Genomic DNA, 18,081 nt, shown 5'->3' with positions numbered 1-18,081 from the left:
TTCGGAAGGAGAGATAAAAAGCAACGCATTATATCAAATTTTCTAAACATGAGACATGACGTAATCCTAAACGAGTAATCTGACCATTTATCCTATGTGAAATGTTATTCTTTGCTAATGCTGTAACATGTTGAATAAACAACATTCGCAAATATAATTTTTCTTATCTGGATATTTTTTGAAACTTTTACAGGAAATATTTACTGAGTAATTGCGCAATGTTTATATTTGAAACCAGTATAGTGTTTCATTGAAAATGCTAGTATACAGGGATGAAACGACTGACTTTTTTTGCAAACAAAATACATAATCGAGGCTCGCGTGTTTTCCGATCCACGTAAAGGATTTCCTAACATTTTCAAGACATGACTTCAATAAATTTCTTCAATTTCTTTGAGCTGAACTTGTTCCAATTCAAAATGATTATTATTTATTTATAAGATTAGCTCCTTTTAAGTCACTAAGAGGAAGTCTGCCCAGTATCTCTTTATGATCAGAGAATCCATCCGGTGAATAGAACATCGCAACTTTTTTCCACTAACTGCGGGAGGTAATGAAAGATTAGTTTGATATTTGGTGTTTTTAATTTTTCTAAAAAAGAAAAAATTAAAAATTAGAAAAGAATCGTTTTCTCTTTCTCAAAAAACATCCCAAGAGAAAAGTGTCTTGGCATGATAAAATAATAAAATATTAAATAAACAGCTGCTCCACCTAAAAAGAAGAAACTTGCGGTCGGTGCCAATATATGATCTCAATTTATTTCATATATTGTTATCCTGGTGCGAGCCAAAACATAACTTCTTAAGGCAAACCTGCTAACAGGGACATGTGAAGGAGTAAGTAGAAACATATTTTCAAGTTTGTTGTAGAGCAGGGAGCAGAGTACCAAAAATCCCTTTAAAATTAACAAAAAATTGGTTCAAACCAATTTAATAAATCATTAGCATGGTCAGAGTTAATAGATATTGAAATGAATATTTAAAACTTTTTAAACCCGTTGTATAGAAAGTATTAATTGACATCGTTTGAAAGCAATTCTTTTAAAAAAATAAATAAATAAAAAGTATCACGGAGGCTTGTCAAGGAGAGTTTTACATAAGATTACTTTTTAAAACTTACTGTTCCACCTCTACTTCTCCTATAGTAGAAGTTTTTCCCCCTCATGGCACCTGCTTCATAGATGTGGCTACTAATTCTTAATGAATGACAGGCAATTATAAAGGACCTATTTTTCATTTGCATGTAAGTCTTCGGAGTCATACATCAGCTCATTCCGGTGGTGAGAGTTCATCGGCTACTGTCATGCTGCTTCTGCCACTCTTGTTGTTTTTTCGTTCTTTATTAGGATTATTGTTTGCCACACAAACAGCGCTCTCTATCGATATCCAACAGACCGTGCTTCGTTTGGTAAATTCAAGTGCTTTATTTCTTATGGTAAGAGAAACTTACATCGTCCATGGTGGAAGATAAGTTGGACTACATTTTCCTTTGTGTCGGTGAACCAAAGTGCTATTCGTTCAACATAGCAGTGTATCCTGACTCCAAAGGTCTTTATCTGTGCGAGTTATTGGCCAAAGACAAGGACAGAGAGGCTGAAAAGGTTCATGCAAACGCTACTTTCCATCACTGTAGTCCGTTGGTAAGATCTCTTCATATATTCGGTGATAAACACTCTTCGTGTTTCTTTAAATACAAACTGAATGATTCAAGGAATGTTTACTTTGTTTCTAGTCTCAATGTGAAAGCGCTCCTTGTAAGAACGGAGGTGTCTGTGTTCCTGAATATGAAAGGAACTCCTATCATTGTGAATGTAAACCTGGATTCTGCGGCACTCACTGCAAACGCAGCAAACGTGGAGGTATTGAATTTAGTCTTTTACTGTTGCATGTGGTAGAAATGGAAGAAACATATACTGTCATTAACCACTATTCTTGTATGTATATGGTTTACCTCTTTTTAACTTTTGGCTATGAATTCAGTTCAAATCGGTTTATTGTACTTCTTTTCCCCAATAAACATTCCCCAAGTATATTTCCCGTAAAGTGAAAATAAAAGGAATTTTTTACTTCTAAATTTCTTATGTTCTTTGTTGCTTTGTTATTTGTTTTTCAGGAAATCGAACTTGCAGTGACGTCAAATACTGCAATCCTGAGGCTAAAAGTGCTTCTTATGTCATCGACCCTGATGGAGAGGGCGGAGTGAAACCATTCAAAGTCTTCTGTGACATGACTGACTAGGACGGGATAGGAGTAACAGTTGTCAGTCACGACAGTGAAAGCAGAACACTGGTGGACGGGTTTGAAGCCCCTGGTAGTTATTGGCGTAATGTTACTGATGATGAAACCAGTCTCCTTCAGCTAGCAAGCTAAAGAGCTTTATCTTCTCACTGTGAGCAGTTTATTAAATACGAGTGCTATCATTCAAGGCTCCTTTTCAATGGTAGCATGTTCGGCTGGTGGGTATCACGTGATGACGAGAAGATGAAGTACTGGGGTGGAGTCAACTCTGTTCCCTTTAAATGTGCATGCGGGTTGAATAACACGTGTGCGGACAGCAGCTACAGCTGCAACTGCGATAAGAACGATTGGAATTGGCGAGAGGACAGCGGTTTACTAACAGACAAGTCCAAGCTTCCTGTGATTCAAATGAGATTTGGAAATACCGATCTCTGGGACAGTGGCGATGAAAAAGGATATCACACGCTTGGAAAACTGGAGTGTTATGGACTCATCTAGAATTCATATTTAAAAGACAACTTGAACATTGTATTCCTTTAGACAGAACTGAATTTACATGGAGGTCCATGATAATGAATTGGTAATTTGATTGTAATGTTGTGAGAAAAATGTAGAAATTCATAATGTTTAGTTAAAAGTATTTGAAGAAAAATTGTAACCGAATGTCATACTCGGTGTTGGGCCGCTCAAATGTTTTGGACTCATTTAAGACTCAAATACAGGTCATTAACTTTTGTTATTGACCTGTATTTGAGTTGCTCTTTTGATACTTATATATCAAAATTCGTTTTTTTTAATGGTAACATTCCTCTGTCACCGCGTTTGAAAGCTTTGCCTACAGCAAGAAACCTGCCATCTTTTTTGCAAAAGTCTTATATATTTCCAGTTCGTCGAAATATCTATGATATAATTTAATGATGGCACAATTTGTTTACCAAAGACAAGTGGAGACGACCAAGCTGGAAGTTAGTCTGCCTAGAAAATCATAAATAAAAGATTGAAAGGACCTCTTAGTTGCAAATTTTCACCCCTATTTGAATCCAATAAAATACGCTAAAAATCTGAAAATGACTGTAAGTGTAGTATTAGCACTTGAATTCGAAGCCTACAGTAGATAGTCATCTTTATCACAGTGGCCTAATTTTTCTTTAAAAGCAACTATGGTTCGGTTTCTTTTTTCTCTGTTTGGATTTTGCTAGCGACTAAACTATTTGGCTGGGGCAATTCATTGGACAGAGCTTCATGACCTCTCGTTGGCGCCTTATGCATTTAAAATCTATGCACGCAAACTCTCAATACCACTCAACAACAAAATGTTATGTATTATGTTAAGGATTTAAAGTTCTGTGACCATTACAGTCACCTTCAGGATTAATTATATTAATATTCATCGTCACCTTCACTCCCCCTACCCATGGAGCCTAAAAACGTTGTCAATCGTTTTATTTTTCGAGTAATGGCCCACTCTTTAAATGCTCTGAAATACTCTTGAGTGGATTAAGAAGTTGGTCCTGTTTCAATTCATCGAAAAAAGGCAACTTAATCTGGCGACGCAAAGCAATAAAACGATGAGAAAATACGATCTCAGGGAAATCATGATTGTTTTAAGCTATCATGTAAATAAAGTTTTCTCGATACGTTTTTATTTTATGATCATTTCCGGTGACGTTTGGAGAGCTCAATATAGGGGGTCATTGGGAATCAGTAGGGTGGGTGGAATTTGTCAAAGTGAAATTGATGATTTTGACAAATTTTCGCTATTTTCGTTACTGCATGCATTTCTCTGGAAGTATTTCAATTAGTTAATCGTTAGAGGTCTTTAAAATTAAGTTTCCTTCGTCAGGGAAAGACTCAATAGGTGTAAAAATAATTTATAACTCGTGCTCGAATCAACAAAAAAGTTAATATGGGTTTAAACTTGTAATAACCGTCTGCTGTCAAAGGTATTAACATCGTCTACCGTCAAGATTTAACCATCAATAGTCAAAATTGGAAAAAAAAATCAACTTTCAACATTAACCCCTTTATTGAGACCTTCTTTTAACCTTTACTTTGAAAAGTCTTGTAACTCTAAATTACCTCCGTATATAAAAAATTATCCAGTTTCCATCAAAGTGGATTTGGAATATTTATTGATAACGAAGCAACAAAGTATATGTCATTTTTAAATATATTTATGCATATGGCTGCCTACGTTTTGTTTCAATAAAAACACTTTACAACAAACTGTTGAGCAAAATTTCTAAAACTATTGATTTATGAAAGTATTCGGTTGAACCAGCCATATATTTTTTTGGCGATGATATTTAGTTAGGTGTTCTGATATAAAAAAATATTTTGTTTTAAGTTTATGCAATTTCTCTTTTCGATCATCTTAATTTCAAAGATGAAGCGCATTCGGAATGAAATAAAAATATAGCATCATTACATCAACTTTTCTAAACATGAGACATAACGTGTCAAAATATCCGAATATTTGCCAAAGTTATGACTTCTTTATCGTATAACAGTGGAATGAATTAATTGTTGTGCTTCTGCAAGCCGGAGGCACTCCGCATTTTGACGCGTAAACAAGTTTATACGTAATTAAACGATACCAGAGGCTGCAAATATCTTCCGACGATCTTTTGGTATATTCACAAACATTAAATGATTTTTTTTCGGTTCCCTATATGGCATACGTAAACAATTATTCGCCTCCACTTTGGTGAATAACTGTTGATTATTTATTCCTGTTATCCGCGAACTAGCATCTCTGGGATACAAGGCCGCGAAACGTTCATTTCAGTGACAATAATGTTCCAGTTTTTTTTTCCCGTTGATTACGATAAGTTACTCATCAGTTCTAAATAACTATCCCTGGTAAAACGCCCATCGTTCGTTCTCTCTATAATGTATTTCCTGGCGACAACGTGTTGTTTGTTGTCATTATAGTGCACTAATAAACCATTTTTTGCATCTCAGGCTGATACAAGTCGAAGACTATTTTCTTTTCAATCTAGTTATGTAGAACAAATGTAATTCAACGCTGCTTTGCAGGCCTTGTTGAAATTGCACCTAAAGTAATCTTAAACGAGTTCTCCTAGGTCAAGTGTTATTCTTTGCTAATGCTGTAGCATGTTCAATACACAATATTCTCAAATATGAGTTTTTCTATCTGGATATTTGTTTCTGAACTTTTTACAAGAAATATTTAATGAGTAACTGTGCAATGTTTATATTTGAGACCAGTATATTGTTTCATTGAAAATGCTAATATACGGAGATGAAACGACTGACATTTTTAGCAAATAAAATACATAATCGAGGCTCGCTCGTTTTCCGATCCATGTAGAGGATTTCCTAACATTTTTAAGAGATGTCAGACAGACATAACTTGGATAAATTTCTTCAATTTTTTTTTGCTGAACTTGTTCCGATTCAAAATGATTATTGGTATTAATTAGATAGCTTCTTTTAAGTCACGAAGAGGAAACCTGCCCAGTATCTGCCTATGATCAGGAATCTGTCCGGTAAACAATAACTGCTGGAGGTAATGAAAGATTAGTTTGATATTTGGTGTTTTTAATTTTGCCCAAAAAAGAAAAAAATTAAAATTAGAAAAGAACTTTTTTCTTTCGCAAAAAGCCTTCTAAGAGGAAAGTGTCTCGGCATAGTAAAATAATAAAATATTAAATAAACAGCCGCTCCGTCTAAAAGAGGAAAACAACTTTAGCTTTTTGTGGTTGGTGCCAATTTATAGTCCATGTCAATTTATTTCATATATTGTTATCCTGGTGCGAGCCAAAACAAAACTTCTTACAGCAAACCTGCTAACAGGGACATGTGAAGGAGTAAGTAGAAATTTATTTTCAAGTTTGTTGTAGAGTAGGGAGCAGAGTACCAAAAATATCTTTAAAATTAACAAAGACATTAGTTCAAACCAATATAGTAAATCATTGGCATTGTCAGAGTTAAAAGATATTGATATGAATATTTAAAACTTTTTAAACCCGTTGTATAGAAGGTATTAATAGAAATCGTTTCCTCCATAGGAAAAAAACAACAGTTTGAAAGCAATTCTTTAAAAAAAAAAAAAAAACTAAAAAAGTATATAAGATGACTTTTAAAACTTACTGTTCCACCTCTACTTCCCCTGTAGTAGAAGTTTATCCCACCCATTGTCACGATTCTGTGAACTCAAAAGGGTTGTTTATTGTGCGAACTCGACTGCCGCCACGTGTGTATTCGTTGTCTCCTAAGTCTTCTAAATATAAAGATGTTCATCGGCCCAGTGGCGTGACCGTGTAACGCAATATCACGACATCTTCCCCTTTTTACAAAGTTTATCTTCAAAAGTTAATTAATACTTAATGTTCGGTTTCGATCACTGTTCAAATCACATAAAATCGATAAAACATTGTTCTTCATTGAAATCATAAAAAGATAGAAACAGAACCCAACAACTATTTAGCGGCTCAATCATTCAATGTTCAGTTCATATGGTAATCCTGATGCCACAAAGGCGGTCGACGTCTGCGTTCTGATCGACGAGTTTCAATCCTTTGTGGCTCAAGCTCAGTTCCCATCTCATTTTCAGGTGGCATTCTCTCTGTTTTGGTCTCGCCATGGAACTCCGGTGGAGGAGGTCCTGGCTCTGTCAGATTTGGCGCCGGTTTGAGGGTAGACTCGGCGGAGTTAGTTCTACCAGACGCATAGGTGGTGCTGTTTCCGGGGTCAGGCGCAGTTGCCGACGGTTGCGTCGGTATCGCCTGCCGCAAACTTCAACTTCATAAGACCTGTTCCCCAAGGCTTTCATGCAGGTCCCCAGACTCCATTCCTCCCTTCCGGGAAGCCGCATCCTGATGGCCTGTCCACCACTTTAGTGCCTCTAAAGGGCGAAACTTTTTGTTGTATTGTTGAGCTTGTCTTTTCTTGCGCTCAGCTAATTGGTGGCTGTTTCCTGTGTGATGGCTGCCGCAGGAGCGTTTCATGGGTTGGTAAGAAAGTGCGTAAGCGGCGTCCCATCAGTCTCTGTACGGGTGATGTTCCTAGACCCTCTGTTTGGGGTGTTGCGCCAATCAAGAAGGGCTAACAGCGGGTCTTGCCCATCCGCTTTCGCTTTCGTCATCAAGTTCTTGCAGGTCTTCACGGCATTCTCGGCGCGGCCATTTGACTGGGGGTAACGGGGGCTCGAAGTTCTATGTTCAAACTGCCATTCTCTCACGAATGCACTGAACACCGATGACGTAAACTGAGTTCCGTAGCACGTCTGGTACCCATGGCGGTCGAATTGTACTTTATACGCAGCTATCACGCTAGCAGATGTGGCCACCTTACCTCCTGGACTTCAAAGAACCCACTCCAGTAGTCGACTAGGACAAAGAAATGTTGTTGCCCAAGGTCAAAAAAATCGGCACCTAGCATCGACCAGGGACGCGACGGGATCGGATACGGTTGCAATTCCTCGCGGCACTGATCTGGCTGGTACGACTGGCAGATTGAGCATTTGGAAACAAAGTCCTTTACTTCCGAATCATGAGGGGCCAATAGAGGACCTCCCTAGCGCGACGTAAACACCCTTCGATTCCAATATGTGATCGGTGATTTGCTTCAACATTTCTTTTCTCAAGGGAAGGGGGTTCCCAGCAATCGCTCCTCCAGGAATACTAGTCCCTTGTCTTCTATAAGCTCACTTTTTCGTTTGTCATAGTAAGGCGTCAGCTCCGGGTACAGGACTTCCGTGACACTGGCCATTCACCCTTGATTGCTCCGATTAGCTTTTGCATCACTGGGTCCCCTGGCAATCTCGTTTCTGAATTCAGCGAGCCTGTACTGGTGCAATCGAGAGGTTTCTGAATGATCTATCTCGGCAAGTTTACATATCATACTTGTACGCGTGCTTGGAGGCTTCGGTGGTGTTGCGGTATGCTCGACTCAGTGCATCTGAATACCCCAGAAGTTCCCCTTTGTTACTGCACGCCAGGGAGTAAATTCTGAAGGTCCATCAGCATTCTCTGGAGTCCTCTTTGGTGAGTTGTGTATTGGCTTGGTAAAAACTTGCCCTTATTGGTTCGTGCATACCTACGCAGGTACAACTTCGCCGTTTGTTTACCCCCCCCATATTTGATTGAACTTGTCGGTTGACCACACTATGGCGAGGAGCTCTTTCTCGATTTGAGCGTAACGCGTTTCGGTGTCGGTCAGAGCTCGCGAGGGCAAAGGCAACGGTCTTACCCTTTTTTGCATCAGTACTGCAACCTAGACCCTTTCTGCTGGCATCGCATTGTATTGTCACTTCTTCGGTAACATCATAGTATTTCAGTAACCGTGGCCTTGGCCAAGTATTCTTTGACGGTAGGTAAATGCTTTCTCATGCTGTGCAAGCCAACACCACTCGACGTCCTTGTCCTCAAGCCTTCGCAAAGGTTCTGTCATGTCGGACAGGAGTGGCAAGAATATTGGCCAGATAATTTACCATCCCCAAAAACCTCTTCCGGCCTTTCACATCAGTCGGGGCGCCTTATGCATTAAAATCTATGCACGCAAACTCTCAATACCACTCAACAACAAAATGTTATGTATTATGTTAAGGATTTAAAGTTCTGTGACCATTACAGTCACCTTCAGGATTAATTATATTAATATTCATCGTCACCTTCACTCCCCCTACCCATGGAGCCTAAAAACGTTGTCAATCGTTTTATTTTTCGAGTAATGCCCACTCTTTAAATGCTCTGAAATACTCTTGAGTGGATTAAGAAGTTGGTCCTGTTTCAATTCATCGAAAAAAGGCAACTTAATCTGGCGACGCAAAGCAATAAAACGATGAGAAAATACGATCTCAGGGAAATCATGATTGTTTTAAGCTATCATGTAAATAAAGTTTTCTCGATACGTTTTTATTTTATGATCATTTCCGGTGACGTTTGGAGAGCTCAATATAGGGGGTCATTGGGAATCAGTAGGGTGGGTGGAATTTGTCAAAGTGAAATTGATGATTTTGACAAATTTTCGCTATTTTCGTTACTGCATGCATTTCTCTGGAAGTATTTCAATTAGTTAATCGTTAGAGGTCTTTAAAATTAAGTTTCCTTCGTCAGGGAAAGACTCAATAGGTGTAAAAATATTTATAACTCGTGCTCGAATCAACAAAAAAGTTAATATGGGTTTAAACTTGTAATAACCGTCTGCTGTCAAAGGTATTAACATCGTCTACCGTCAAGATTTAACCATCAATAGTCAAAATTGGAAAAAAAAAATCAACTTTCAACATTAACCCCTTTTGAGACCTTCTTTTAACCTTTACTTTGAAAAGTCTTGTAACTCTAAATTACCTCCGTATATAAAAAATTATCCAGTTTCATCAAAGTGGATTTGGAATATTTATTGATAACGAAGCAACAAAGTATATGTCATTTTTAAATATTTATGCATATGGCTGCCTACGTTTTGTTTCAATAAAAACACTTTACAACAAACTGTTGAGCAAAATTTCTAAAACTATTGATTATGAAAGTATTCGGTTGAACCAGCCATATATTTTTTGGCGATGATATGTAGGGAGGTGTTCGGATATAAAAAATATTTGGTTTTAAGTTTATGCAATTTCTCTTTTCGAGCATCTTAATTGCAAAGATGAAGCGACATTCGGAATGAAATAAAAATATAGCATCATTACATCAACTTTTTCTTAAACATGAGACATAACGTGTCCAAATATCCGAATATTTTGCCAACGTTTATTACTTCTTTATCGTAGATACAGTGGAATGAATAATTGTTGTGCTTCTGCAAGCCGGAGGCAACTCCGCATTTTGACGCGTAAAAGTTTATACGTAATTAAACGATACCAGAGGCTGCAAATATCTTCCGACGATCTTTTGTATATTCACAAACATTAATGAGTTTGTTTTCGGTTCCCTCTATGGCATACGGTAACAATTATTCGCCTCCACTTTGGTGAAAACTGTTGATTATTTATTCCTGTTATCCGCGAACTAGCATCTCTGGGATACAAGGCCGCGAAACGTTCATTTCAGTGACAATAATGTTCCAGTTTTTTTTTCCCGTTGATTACGATAAGTTATCATCAGTTCTAATAACTATCCCTGGTAAAACGCCCATCGTTCGTTCTCTCTATAATGTATTTCCTGGCGACAACGTGTTGTTTGTTGTCATTATAGTGCACTAATAAACCATTTTTGCATCTCAGGCTGATACAAGTCGAAGACTATTTTCTTTTCAATCTAGTTATGTAGAACAAATGTAATTCACGCTGCTTTGCAGGCCTTGTTGAAATTGCACCTAAAGTAATCTTAACGAGTTCTCCTAGGTCAAGTGTTATTCTTTTCTAATGCTGTAGCATGTTCAATACACATATTCTCAAATATAGTTTTTCTATCTGGATATTTGTTTCTGAACTTTTTACAAGAAATATTTAATGAGTACCTGTGCAATGTTTTATATTTGAGACAGTATATTGTTTCATTGAAAATGCTAATATACGGAGATGAAACGACTGACATTTTTAGCAAATAAAATACATAATCGGGGCTCGCTCGTTTTCCGATCCATGTAGAGGATTTCCTAACATTTTTAAGAGATGTCAGACGACATAACTTGGATAATTTCTTAAATTTTTTTTTGCTGAACTTGTTCCGATTCAAAATGATTATTGTTTATTAATTAGATAAGCTTCTTTTAAGTCACGAAGAGGAAACCTGCCCAGTATCTGCCTATGATCAGGAATCTGTCCGGTAAACAATAACTGCTGGAGGTAATGAAAGATTAGTTTGATATTTGGTGTTTTTAATTTTGCCCAAAAAAGAAAAAATTAAAATTAGAAAAGAACTTTTTTTTCTTTCGCAAAAAGCCTTCTAAGAGGAAAGTGTCTCGGCATAGTAAAATAATAAATATTAAATAAACAGCCGCTCCGTCTAAAAGAGGAAAACAACTTTAGCTTTTTGTGGTTGGGTGCCAATTTATAGTCCATGTCAATTTATTTCATATATTGTTATCCTGGTGCGAGCCAAAACAAACTTCTTACAGCAAACCTGCTAACATGGACCATGTGAAGGAGTAAGTAGAAATTTATTTTCAAGTTTGTTGTAGAGTAGGGAGCAGAGTACCAAAAATATCTTTAAAATTAACAAAGACATTAGTTCAAACCAATATAGTAAATCATTGTGCATTGTCAGAGTTAAAGATATTGATATGAATATTTAAAACTTTTTAAACCCGTTTGTATAGAAGGTATTAATAGAAATCGTTTCCTCCATAGGAAAAAAACAACAGTTTGAAAGCAATTCTTTAAAAAAAAAAAAAAAACTAAAAAGTATATAAGATGACTTTTAAAACTTACTGTTCCACCTCTACTTCCCCTGTAGTAGAAGTTTATCCCACCCATTGTCACGATTCTGTGAACTCAAAAGGGTTGTTTATTGTGCGAACTCGACTGCCGCCACGTGTGTATTCGTTGTCTCCTAAGTCTTCTAAATATAAAGATGTTCATCGGCCCAGTGGCGGTGACCGTGTAACGCAATATCACGACATCTTCCCCTTTTTACAAAGTTTATCTTCAAAAGTTAATTAATACTTAATGTTCGGTTTCGATCACTGTTCAAATCACATAAAATCGATAAAACATTGTTCTTCATTGAAATCATAAAAAGATAGAAACAGAACCCAACAACTATTTAGCGGCTCAATCATTCAATGTTCAGTTCATATGGTAATCCTGATGCCACAAAGGCGGTCGACGTCTGCGTTCTGATCGACGAGTTTCAATCCTTTGTGGCTCAAGCTCAGTTCCCATCTCATTTTCAGGTGGCATTCTCTCTGTTTTGGTCTCGCCATGGAACTCCGGTGGAGGAGGTCCTGGCTCTGTCAGATTTGGCGCCGGTTTGAGGGTAGACTCGGGCGGAGTTAGTTCTACCAGACTCATAGGTGGTGCTGTTTCCGGGGTCAGGCGCAGTTGCCGACGGTTGCGTCGGTATCGCCTGCCGCAAACTTCAACTTCATAAGACCTGTTCCCCAAGGCTTTCATGCAGGTCCCCAGACTCCATTTCCTCCCTTCCGGGAAGCCGCATCCTGATGGCCTGTCCACACTTTAGTGCCTCTAAAGGGCGAAACTTTTTGTTGTATTGTTGAGCTTGTCTTTTCTTGCGCTCAGCTAATTTGGTGGCTGTTTCCTGGTGTGATGGCTGCCGCAGGAGCGTTTCATGGGTTGGTAAGAAAGTGCGTAAGCGGCGTCCCATCAGGTCTCTGTACGGGTGATGTTCCTAGACCCTCTGTTGGGGTGTTGCGCCAATCAAGAAGGGCTAACAGCGGGTCTTGCCCATCCGCTTTCGCTTTCGTCATCAAGTTCTTGCAGGTCTTCACGGCATTCTCGGCGCGGCCATTTGACTGGGGGTAACGGGGGCTCGAAGTTCTATGTTCAAACTGCCATTCTCTCACGAATGCACTGAACACCGATGACGTAAACTGAGTTCCGTAAGCACGTCTGGTATCCCATGGCGGGCGAATTGTACTTTATACGCAGCTATCACGCTAGCAGATGTGGCCACCTTAACCTCCTGGACTTCAAAGAACCCACTCCAGTAGTCGACTAGGACAAAGAAATGTTGTTGCCCAAGGTCAAAAAATCGGCACCTAGCATCGACCAGGGACGCGACGGGATCGGATACGGTTGCAATTCCTCGCGGCACTGATCTGGCTGGTACGACTGGCAGATTGAGCATTTGGAAACAAAGTCCTTTACTTCCGAATTCATGAGGGGCCAATAGAGGACCTCCCTAGCGCGACGTAAACACCCTTCGATTCCAATATGTGATCGGTGAATTTGCTTCAACATTTCTTTTCTCAGGGAAGGGGGTACCAGCAATCGCTCCTCCAGGAATACTAGTCCCTTGTCTTCTATAAGCTCACTTCGTTTGTCATAGTAAGGCGTCAGCTCAGGGGTACAGGACTTCCTTGACACTGGCCATTCACCCTTGATTGCTCCGATTAGCTTTTGCATCACTGGGTCCCTGGCAATCTCGTTTCTGAATTCAGCGAGCCTGTATGGTGCAATCGAGAGGTTTTCTGAATGATCTATCTCGGCAAGTGTACAGATCAGACTTGTATCGTGCTTGGAGGCTTCGGTGGTGTTGCGGTATGCTCGACTCAGTGCATCTGATACCCACATAAGTTCCCCTTTTTTATACTGCACATCCAGGGAGTAATTCTGAAGGGCCATCAGCATTCTCTGGAGTCTCTTTGGTGAGTTGTGTATTGGCTTGGTAAAAACTGCCCTTAGTGGTTCGTGGTCAGACTCGATGTGTACAACTTCGCGTCCCAGTATGTATTGATTGAACTTGTCGGTTGACCACACTATGGCGAGGAGCTCTTTCTCGATTTGAGCGTAACGCGTTTCGGTGTCGGTCAGAGCTCGCGAGGCAAAGGCAACGGGCTGACCCTTTTGCATCAGTACTGCACCTAGACCCGTTATGCTGGCATCGCATTGGATTGTCACTTCTTCGGTAACATCATAGTATTTCAGTACCGGGGCCTTGGCCAAGTATTCTTTGACTGTGGTAAATGCTTTCTCATGCTGTGCAAGCCAACACCACTCGACGTCCTTGTCCTCAAGCCTTCGCAAAGGTTCTGTCATGTCGGACAGGAGTGGCAAGAATTTGGCCAGATAATTGACCATCCCCAAAAACCTCTTCAGGCCTTTCACATCAGTCGGCGGTGGCATATCCAAAATAGCTTCAACTTTGGCTGGGTCTGCCTTTAGACCATCAGGAGTCAAGAGGTGGCCCATGAAACGCACTTCGGTTTGAGATCTTTTCAGCTTGAGTTTGTTGAGCTTGAGGTTCCACTCCCGGCATTTCTTGAAGAACGCACGTTCGTTCTTTTCAAGGCTCGAGTTGACCTCTGCGTCAGTTTCGCCAAATCCAGCGATGAGGAAGTCGTCAGCGATAACTTCAACTCCTTCTAAATTTTCTACGAATTCATGCATGCGTCGCTGCCAAACTTCAGGCGCACTTGAGATACCAAAAGGCATGCGGGCCCATCTATAACGCCCAAAAGGCGTATTGAACGTTGTCAGGAAACTAGAAGCATCGTCTAAGAGGATTTGGTGGAAACCATCCTTGGCGTCACAAAGAGTAAATTTCTTGGCACCTGTTAAGCGGGAGGCCACTTCATCGATAGTCGGCAACTGGTAATGCTCTCGCCGAATGGCACGATTTAAATCTCTCGGGTCAATACAGATGCGTACTTTGTTTGGCTTCACTATGGCCAACATGCTGGATACCCACTGCGTCGGTTCTGTTACTGGAATAATAACTTTACGATCAACAAGTTCGTCCAGCTTGTTTTTGATGCATGGACGCAAGGCTACTGGCACTCGCCTCGGTGCGTGGACAACTGGTTGCGCCTGTTCGTCTATGGCTATTTTGTATGTTCCCGGTAGGGCCCCTAATCCGTCGAATACGTCCTCATACTCTTCGAGCAAGGAGGCTTTGGGACACTTGACGTGTAATGCTAGGACGTCACAATTATGCAAACTCACAAAGCCAAGATTGAGGCTGGTGTTCAATGATAAAATCGGTTGATAGTCTCCGTCTAAGATGTTAAACTCCATTGACCTCCGCTGTCCACGGGACCACACAGGCAGGGTAGCTTTACCAGCAATTTTGCGGCGATCCCCTGTGTACGAGACTATTTCCTTTTGGCATGGTTTGAGGCGATGAAGGAGGGTGTCCCCAGTGATTTGCTTGTATAATTGGGCCGGGAGAATGTCGCACTGCGACCCAGTATCTATTTGAAACTGGACTTCTGTCTTGGGATCTGGCCCATAAATGTGGAGTTTGACCACTGCCAATTTTTCCTGGCCTTTGCTCTTACTAGTAGTAGCACCAATGTAGTAGGGGTCGTTTCCCATGTCGACGGCTTCGTGGACCGCCGAAACTCTACTTTTCACTCCTCGGGGATTAGCGCGACATTTATTCGCAAAATGATTCATACTCCCACAGTTAAAACATGTTCTTCCATACGCGGGACAATGACGTCCATGCACCATTCCTCAATTTCCACATTGTTTAGACGGTCTTCTAAATGCTTGTGACTTAAGTTGTCGTTCTTCTTCAGGTTTTTCTGCCGATCCCGCCTTCCGTAACGCATGAACTGCAGTGTCTCCTCCAGCCATTAGCTTTACTTGCTGTTGGGTCTGTTCTGACGACTTAATAATGTCAACTGCTTGTAGGAGAGATAAATCATTCAAACGGAGAAGTCTCTCGCGGACGCGATCATCCCGTATGCCTAGCACGAGGCGGTCACGCAAAATTTCATCTGGTGTGATTGTATCGTGTGCACAGTTTTTTGCGATCGTTCGAAGCTCCGTAAGATACGTCGAGATGTTTTCGCCTGGTTCCTGGTTTCGGTTGTTGAACCTATAGCGTTCATATATGACCTGTGTCCTAGGAATGCAGAATTCGTCGAACTTCTTCAGGACTTGTGAAATGTCGTCTGCGTTTCCGTCTTCGTTCCAAATAAAGGTATCGTGGGCTCTGACGCCATCCTCGCCTATAATGCTTAGTAATGTCGACACACGAACTATGCCCTCTTGTTTATATACACCAGTAGCGATTTCGTAGCGCTGCCACGCTGCTTTCCACGATTTCCATGCGGTGGCTAAATTGTCGTCAAAATTAAGCGCTTTCGGCGGGGGCAAATTTGACGGGGGAATAAAAACTTGAGTCGGCGCTGGTGGCACAACTATGGATGCTTCAGCTGCTTCTGTCATCTTTAGGGGTGAACAGATCCCACTCCTGACACCATGTCACGATTCTGTGAACTCAAAAGGGTTGTTTATTGTGCGAACTCGACTGCCGCCACGTGTGTATTCGTTGTCTCCTAAGTCTTCTAAATATAAAGATGTTCATCGGCCCAGTGGCGTGACCGTGTAACGCAATATCACGACACCCATGGCACCTGCTTCATAGATGTAGCTTTTAATTCTTAATTACTGACAGGCAATTATAAAGGGCCTATTTTTCATTTGCATGTAAGTCTTCGGTGTCATACATCAGCTCATACCGTTGGTGAGAGTTCATCAGCCACTATCATGCTGCTTTTGTCACTCTTGTTGTTTTTTCCTTCTTTGTTAGGATTGTTGTTTGCCACACAAAACGGCGTTCTCTATCGATATCCAACTGGCCGTGCTTCGTTTGGTAAATTCAAGTGCGACCCTTTCTACTTGTCATGGGCAGAGAAACTTACATCGTCCATGGTGGAAGATAAGTTAGACTGCACTTTCCTTTGCGTTGGTGAACCAAAGTGCTATTCGTTTAACATAGCAGTGTATAATGACTCCAAAGGTCTTTATCTGTGCGAGTTATTGGCCACAAGTACAGAGAGGCTGAAAAGACTCAAGCAAATGCTACCTTCCATCACTGCAGTCCGTTGGTAAGATCTCTTCATATATTTGGTGCTTGACACTCTTCGTATTTCTTAAAATAGAAACTGGATGATTAAAGGAATGTTTACTTTGTTTCTAGTCTCCATGTGAAAGCGCTCCTTGTAAGAACGGTGGTGTCTGTGTTCCTGAATATGAAAGGAACTCTTATCACTGTGATTGTCAGCCTGGACTCAGTGGAACTCACTGCAAACGTGGAGGTATTAAATTCATTTTAAACTGAGAGGTACAAACTCTAAAGTAGAAGTCATACTGTCGTCTTTAGTTATAACTAAATGCCATTGAAAACTTTGTGCAACTGCTTCCATCTACATCTATAGTGTCCTGCAACATGTTTCCAATATGAAAGGTATTGAAAGTTCGACCTTACTCAGCCGCTTTTGTCTTTCTTCATTTTTATGGAAATAAAACTTTTGAAAGATGAATGTATACAATTTCTCAAATGGCTTCTCACGTCATCAGTTCTCTTTTCCCGTAAGAACAGGGATAATCTTTTGTAGTTGTTTCTCTGTGTCTTTTTACTTTTCAGGAAATCGAACTTGCAGTGATATCAAACACTCCTACCCTAGGACTCCAAGTGACTTTTACGTCATCGATCCTGATGGAGAGGGTGGAGAGAAACCTTTAAAGTCTTCTGTGACATGGCTGACAAAGACGGTGTTGGAGTGACAGTTGTCAGTCACGACAGTGAAAACAGAACGCTGGTGGATGGATTTCAGGACCCCGGCAGTTATTCGTGCAATGTCACGTACCAGGGAACCAGTCTCCTTCAGCTGGCAAGTCTAACAGCTTCATCTGCCCACTGTGAGCAGTTTATAATGTACGAGTGCTATCACTCAAGGCTCTTTCGCGATGGTTACGGCTGGTGGGTATCACGTGATGGAGAAGAGATGAAGTACTGGGGAGGAGTGGGTTCTATCGATTACAAATGCGCATACGGCTTGAAACGTACATGTGCAAACCCTGAGTACGGATGTAACTGCGACAAACTTGACCAACAATGGCGAGAGGACAGTGGTTTACTTACTAACAAGTCCAGGCTTCCCGTGAAGCAACTGAGGTTTGGAGATACCGGCTCTACAAAAAGTGATCAGGGATACCACACACTTGGAAAGTTGAAGTGTTTGGGACTCATATAGATCGTAACTGTCTACCCGCTATTTTTAGACTCGCCTGTTATAGCGCTGTAAAGTAACATGCTATTTGTTATGATAGTTCGCTGCCTGAAAGGAATTCCAGGATGGATAAATATCAGTAGGAAGGTTAAAATGTTTGGCGCATGTGTTTTAGCATATTAAGCATAATTTTAGGCGCCTAAGGCGCCATTTTCGCTGCTTGTAGTTTTGAGACGGAGATTGTTAACGGTATGAAAAGCATTTGTGAAAACAATAAACATGTAGT

The 18,081-nt window shown here is 40.4% G+C and overlaps 2 pseudogenes; both read left to right on the top strand.

Moving 5' to 3' along the window:
* LOC131791829 (contactin-associated protein-like 2) overlaps positions 1-18,081 on the top strand; it is a 28,583-nt pseudogene extending 10,502 nt beyond the window's left edge.
* LOC136276885 (contactin-associated protein-like 2) lies at positions 1,303-2,735 on the top strand (annotated as a pseudogene).

The sequence above is a fragment of the Pocillopora verrucosa genome, chromosome 3 (genome assembly GCF_036669915.1).
Source record: "Pocillopora verrucosa isolate sample1 chromosome 3, ASM3666991v2, whole genome shotgun sequence".
Taxonomy (NCBI): Eukaryota; Metazoa; Cnidaria; class Anthozoa; order Scleractinia; family Pocilloporidae; genus Pocillopora; species Pocillopora verrucosa.
The sequence above is the reverse complement of the archived record's forward strand: the minus strand, read 5'-3'. Positions and strand labels throughout refer to the sequence as shown.